Raw genomic sequence first — 7,221 nt, 5'->3', positions numbered from 1 at the left:
ACACAACAATACTGTAAGGGACTTGTGGTTGTTGTTATAATTATTATACGGCAGCAGTGGACATAAAACAGAAGAGTATATCGTCACTGGAATGACTGATGAGACAGGACACTACCACTGGTCTGATGCAGAACAACACTGTAAGGGACTTGTGGTTGTTGTTATTATTATTATACTGCAGCAGTGGACATATAGCAGCAGCGTATATCGTCACTGGAATGACTGATGAGACAGGACACTACCACTGGTCTGATGCAGCACAACATAACACTTTATACAGCTACACAGGATATATGGCAGCAGAGAACACCAACACTGTGACTGGCTGGACTGATGCAGCACAAAACACTGACTACACTGGACTGGACAGCACAACACAGCACCACTTTATACAGCTACACTGGCAGGAGAGGACACCAACACTGTGACTGGCTTGACTGATGCAGCACAATACACTGACTACACTGGACTGGACTGAGCAGCACAACACAGCACAAGACTTGCCACCCCACTTTCCCGCCCCCACACAGACACTGGAGGACGGAGACACGTCCTCGCATTACACTCTCCGAGACTGGAGTGAAAATGGCCGCGACAAGCGGCTCCTTATATGGAATCCAAATCCTGCGAGAATCTGACAGCGGGATAATGACGTTTTGCCGCGTTCGGGTTTCTCAGTCAGGCGGGAAAACCCAAGCCGGGCTCGGAACCGAACTCGGCAGTCAAAGTCCGGTAGGGTTCGGTTCTCTGAGAACCGAACCCGCTCATCTCTAGTAGTCATTATCCCCCTGCTCTTAAAGACAGTCATCCTATATCACAATATTTAAGAGTCATAAGGATTAATTCAGAATCTGCACATACAAGGGTACAATACGCTGAAATAACCTCTTATTTTTGGGATATAGGATATACGCTGAAAGTCCTCAAAGGGTGCCTCGACAAGGCCACCCGTATCTTTATGGGCAACAAAGTTGAGAAAAAGAAGAAACAGGATCGGATGATCTTTTCTACTCAATTTGATGGCAATGTGACCAATACCAAGAATGCCTTACAGAAACATGGGCCAATTGTTGCCACTGACTCAAACTTACCATTTTCAAAAGTCGGGACCCCAATGATAGCCTTGGGGCTAATCTTATGCAATTATTCATGCGCCCTACAGTATTTCCAGGATCTAAAGTTTCTACCACTCAATTAATGCAATTGAAGCCTGGGAGTTTCTCATGTGGAAGCTGCACTACATGTAGATCAATGATGACTGGTCCGTCATTTAGCCACCCACATACTGGGAAGACGATAAAAATAAAATATAATTTCCATTGAAGATTAGATTTTGTTATATTTATATACAGTATATATTTAAGTGTCCGTGTGGGCTGTATTACGTAGGTTTGACCACCCGCGTTTTTCGTGACCGCATGGCCAATCATAGGTCCTCCATTCATACAGCTCTTTTGGCAGGTCAATCTGACAAACCAGTTGCCCGACAGTTTTTAACAGCTAAGCACCAAGTTGCCAGTCTCAAATGTAAACTTTTTGACAGTAAAGATCTATACGATTATGTAACCATTTGGAGATATGGTGCAGTAAAGTAAGCATCCACATACTTTATCCACCCTGCACTGTGAATGTTTACATGGTTTGTTCAATAAAACATGAGAACATATAATTGTTTGTGTGGTATTCGTTTCAGTAGACTGTGTTTGTCTATTGTTGTGACTTAGATGAAGATCAGAACACATTTTATGACCAATTTAAGCACAAATCCAGGAAATTCCAAAGGGTTCACATACTTTTTCTTGCAACTGTATTTTAATAGTTCTATTTAAGTCAGGGATACTTCCGGTTTCGTAGAGTACTTCTGGTCCGGGTGCTTTAAAGAGTTAAGTGGTGTGCTGGATCCACATGCAGCCCAGTTTTGACTGATGCCTTTAGAGCATGTAAGTTCATTTGGATACATTCTAACTCTATTTTTGTATATGGATGTAATTTTGAATTATCTTTGGTGATTTATACATAATGACATCTTATAGCATGTATGTGTATTGATTTTAGAGCCCAGTGTTATGGTATGGAAGTACTGGTTGCTGCATCAGTCCCTAAGAGCACTAAGATTACCAGGTATATTATCTTAGTGTTAATTTGGTATTGTTAACGCTATGGGGGTAATTCCAAGTTGATCGCAGCAGGAATTTTGTTAGCAGTTGGGCAAAACTATGGCCCTCATTCCGAGTTGTTCGCTCGTTGCCGATTTTCGCTATATTGCGATTAGTCGCTTACTGCGCATGCGCAAGGTTCGCAGAGCGCATGCACTTAGTTATTTTACACAAAAGTTAGGTATTTTACTCACGGCATAACAAGGATTTTTCATCGTTCTGGTGATCGTACTGTGATTGACAGGAAGTGGGTGTTTCTGGGCGGAAACTTGACGTTTTCTGGGCGTGTGCGAAAAAACGCTGGCGTTTCTGGGAAAACCGCGGGAGTGTCTGGAGAAACGGGGGAGTGTCTGGGCGAACGCTGGGTGTGTTTGTGACGTCAAACCAGGAACGAAACTGACTGAACTGATCGCAATGGCTGAGTAAGTCTCGAGCTACTCAGAAACTGCAAAGAAATTTCTATTCGCAATTCTGCGAATCTTTCGTTCGCAATTCTGCTAAGCTAAGATACACTCCCAGAGGGCTGCGGCTTAGCGTGTGCAATGCTGCTAAAAGCAGCTAGCAAGCGAACAACTCGGAATGAGGGCCAATGTGCACTGCAGGGGAGGCAGATTTAACATGTGCAGAGAGAGATAGATTTGGGTGTTGTGAGTTCAATCTGCAATCTAAATTGCAGTGTAAAAATAAAGCAGCCAGTATTTACCCTGCACAGAAACAAAATAACCCACCCAAATCTAACTCTCTCTGCAAATGTTATATCTGCCCCCCCTGCAGTGCACATGGTTTTGCCCAACTGCTAAAAAATTTCCTGCTGCGATAAACTTGGAATTACTCCCTATATTGTATTACATTGTTGATAGAATGGATTGTTTGCATTTATACTTATCTCATTCTGCTCTGGTTCCCTGTAGTGCTATTGGTTTTGAACTCCCCTTATTCTCCTCTATCTAAAGATGATGTAGATTAACGGCAGCTGCCAAGTGAGTTCTATGAATATGATATCTCTGAAGCTTGATTGACACAGTGTATTTGTTTTAACTTTAATACACATTGTTTGTATATTTTGGTGATGGTTTTTCTAACTATACTATTTGTGGTTATATTTTGCTTTGTGGCCTGGGAGGCAAAGTCCTGTATATTCTGTTCTTTACAGATTTACCATATACAGGTTCACTACGATATGCCGGCGGTCGGGCTCCCGGCGACCAGCATACCGGCGCCGGGAGCCCGACCGCCGGCTTACCGACAGTGTGGCGAGCGCAAATGAGCCCCTTGCGGGCTCGCTGCGCTTGCCACGCTACGGGCACGGTGGCGCGCTACGCGTGCCACGCTATTTTATTCTCCCTCCAGGGGGGTCGTGGACCCCCACGAGGGAGAATAAGTGTCGGTATGCCGGGTGTCGGGATTCCAGCGCCGGTATACTGTGCGCCGGGATCCCGACATTCGGCATACTGAAGACCACCCATTTATATATATATATATATATATATACACAGAGCCGGATTAAGGGGGGGTCACAGGGGTTAAGTACCCCGGGCCCTCCTATCTCAAGGGGCCCCCCCGGCTGTGCTACTCTGCCTCTGACATAGCTGTACCCCTGCTGACTGCACACAGTCACGCAGTGGGCAGCTGGCAGCTGCACGAAGGGTTAAGAGCTACAGCAGTAGCTCTCTGGTTTGGATGGACACGCCTCCTCCCAGCGTCATTGAGGAGAGACTGGCACCCAGTGCGGAGTCGGACTAGAAGGAAAGAGGAGATTGAACAGAGTCAGACCCCTGACTGCAGTGCAGATTAGAAGTGCAAAAGGTTAAGAAAGCAAGGTAATCCAGACTTGGGAGAGGTGATCGCCAAGCCACCACAGTCATAGTGTGTGTTTCAGTCCTTAGTAGTGAGGTATTTCCTGGGACATTCTCCTGCTACAGTCCGGAGGAGGGGGGGGGGGTTGCAAGCATATCATGAAGGCTGTCTCTTCTTGTGCTGTCTGAATGCATGTCAAGAAGTGTGTGTGTGTGTGTGTGTGTGTGTGTGTGTGTGTGTGTGTGTGTGTGTGTGTGTCGGTTTGTGTGTGTTTCAGTAAGAGGGGGTCTTGGCCAATAAGTGGTGTCTGTCAGTAAGTACCACCTGTGTCAGTAGGTGTGTTTGTGTGTCAGTAAGGGGTATCGACATCAAGTAAATTGTGTATGTGTCAGTAAGGGATGTCTGTCAGCAAATATGTATGGTAATGTGCCAATAATACCCCTTTCACACTGCCAATGCCGGATCCCACCCGGGAATTGGAAGCGGGTCCTTCCCGGGTGGGATCCGGCATTGGCAGCTGCTGCAGGCTTTCCCGACCCAGCAACAAACCGGGTGGGTTGCCATAGCAGCAGGGGGGGGGGGCAGAGGTGGCGCTGTTAGATGAGCTCATCTCCGCGCCGTCTCTCCCTATGTAGTAAACGGGTCCCAGGTCGCATCGGTCCGGGACCCGTTTACGCAGCCACTGACCCGGTATTCAACCCGGGTATAACACTGCTTTATTCCCGGGTTGAATTGCCGGGTCAGGCGACCCGCGATTTCTGCTATGCCCCTTTCACAACGCACGCAGACTCGGCAATATGCCGGGTCGACACTGGGTTATTTGTGCGGTGTAAAAGGGGTATTAGTGGTGTCAGTAAGTAGTATCTGTCAGTAAGTGAGTTAGTAAGGGATGTCTGTATCAGTAAGGGGTGTCTGTCAGTAAGTGTGTTGGTGTTGTGTGTGTCAGTAACAGGTATTTGTGTCAGTAAGGGATGTCTGTCAGCAAGTATGTATTTGTGAATGTGCGGTCTGTATTTACTGTATATTATGTATGCGACGGGAATCCAGAGGAGACCACCCACAAGAGCATTTGAGAAAGACATCGCCTACCTTTTTAAATCAACCTATGACCTCTCCTGTACTGTAAAAGTGCATCCCTGTGTCCAATGGACAAAGGGATTACAGTATCCATTGTATTGCTTTTGGAAGACTTGTATAAATAAAGCCTGCTGCAGCCCGGCCAGACACAAGACTCACAACGTTATCTATTTGATGACGGAGGACTGGACCAGGAAGCGCACGCGAATATTCTCACGTATGTACATTGACCTGTAGCCATTATTGTGTTATATATTGTATTGTAGTGTATAATTTGTATTGTAAACCCCCTTTCAGAAATAATCCACTGTGGTGTCGGAACCCAGCGGTAAACTCACAATTGGTGTCGTGTGCTCATTGCCCTGCTAAGGTTTAAAGTGTACTATTATTGCATAGCATTGCTGTAGAAGGTTTAAAGTGTATCTCTGGGTGTGTATGCGCTGTGAGTACTTTGTACCATCAGCGCGGCGTGTGTACGCAAAGTCCGTACACTACGGAACCCTTTTACGCTAATAGCGTAAAAGGTGCGTAGTGTGAATTAAGTATAGCGGCCACAGCGGCTAAAGGTTTAAAGTGTATTTAAGGTGTTTTTAAGGTATAGCTTTCATTCCTGTAAAGATAATCAGCTTTATCAATTGGGGGCACGTCCGGGATTTTCCACATTTTTACTGCTTAACAGGTCACAAGCAGACATAATCTATCAGCATAAGGGTGGACAGAAGGTATGCTACGTATCCTTTTCTTGGTCGATGGATACACTGAAAACCCTACTTAATTGCTGATTAGATGGTGTCTGCTCTGTATGGTTTGTAGTGATGCTGGTAAGAACTCGTAAGGTAAGCAGGAAAAAAGCTATTTAAAATCTGTGAATTTATTTTTGGCGCCAAATGCGTACACAACAAAAGCGTACACCCATACCCTGTGCACACTCTCCCACATTGTTGCCATAACATTCAGATTACTAGATTCATAATATAAACAAAGGAAGTAAGTGTAAAACACAAACGCAGTCTGGCCTAGTTATAAAGGTTTATACAGAAAAGAAACTGTGTGGCGTGTTAAGTGAGCAATTATAGTTAATATTGCTCACATTTATAGAAATTGTATGATTTGTGCTATTGCGGACGTACGGTTTTGTACATGTGTCTCGGACAAAGTACGGAACTGCACACGCGGCGTAAGCACGGTCGCGTGTTTACGCAAATTGCATAAGAATACGGTCGCTAAGTACAAATTACACAATAGTTCGTTTAGTTTAAAGGTGGGACAGTAGCCACGCTACAATAACACAAGATTGCCCAGCTTCCAAAGTTTAGTATAAAACCCTTATTTACTGTATTGCCTCTGGGAGTAAAGCTGCTTGTCTGAATGAATGATAATTTTCTGTACAGAAAAACCAAAGTGTAATTGAGTGAGCGAACGCAGGAGCGAGTGGAAATTTGAACCACGGAATTCGGAATCTCGGTGTATGGTACATCAAGTGAGTGGAGACTTGGTGGCGTGAGGCAGCTGACTCACGTTAATATAAGGTTTAATACGTAAGTCGTGAGGAGACTTATAGGAGCGTGGTAGGGAATTGTGAAGTGTTGTGACCCATATAGTTTTTTTTTATATGCTCCGGCTGAGGTTTCGCAGCCTGAAAATCGATTCCAGTGGTCGTACAGCAGATAAGTAACAAGTACCTATACGCTGTGCGATTGGACCGCGCGTTTGTGGGTGCGATATATAGCGCAATGTGATATCCTTTTTACGAGCTTTTGCGTAAAATCGCGGTATCATCAGCGCTGTATAGAACATACGCAAGCGTGATTTGTGTATAATAAAGTGCATAGGGAGTTTTGCTGGTCTCTCTCAGGAAAATCTCCAACGGCCGATACTTTACTGGAAAGGGTACGTTATTCCTAAAAACTTCCAGTAAATATAGGTCACATAGGGCCCTAAGTTGGGTACATTGCCTTCGCTATCGACAGTGTATGGTAGTACTGGCCAACGTGGGCGGTGAGCGGGTGAAGAGCGATCGGAGAGCTTTCACCGTTACCTTATATTGAGTATTTTGGTGTTTGTGGGAAAAGGCCCACAATTATGGGAGCCAGTTGCTCAAGTAAGGGACGTTTAACCAGGGTTCAGGTTGTAGAGCCGCGGCCCATGGGGTCAGCGGAGTTTAAAGGAAAAAGTATTGAAGACTTTTTGT

Source organism: Pseudophryne corroboree, chromosome 5 (assembly GCF_028390025.1).
Source record: "Pseudophryne corroboree isolate aPseCor3 chromosome 5, aPseCor3.hap2, whole genome shotgun sequence".
Taxonomy (NCBI): Eukaryota; Metazoa; Chordata; class Amphibia; order Anura; family Myobatrachidae; genus Pseudophryne; species Pseudophryne corroboree.
This window is presented reverse-complemented; position numbering follows the sequence as displayed.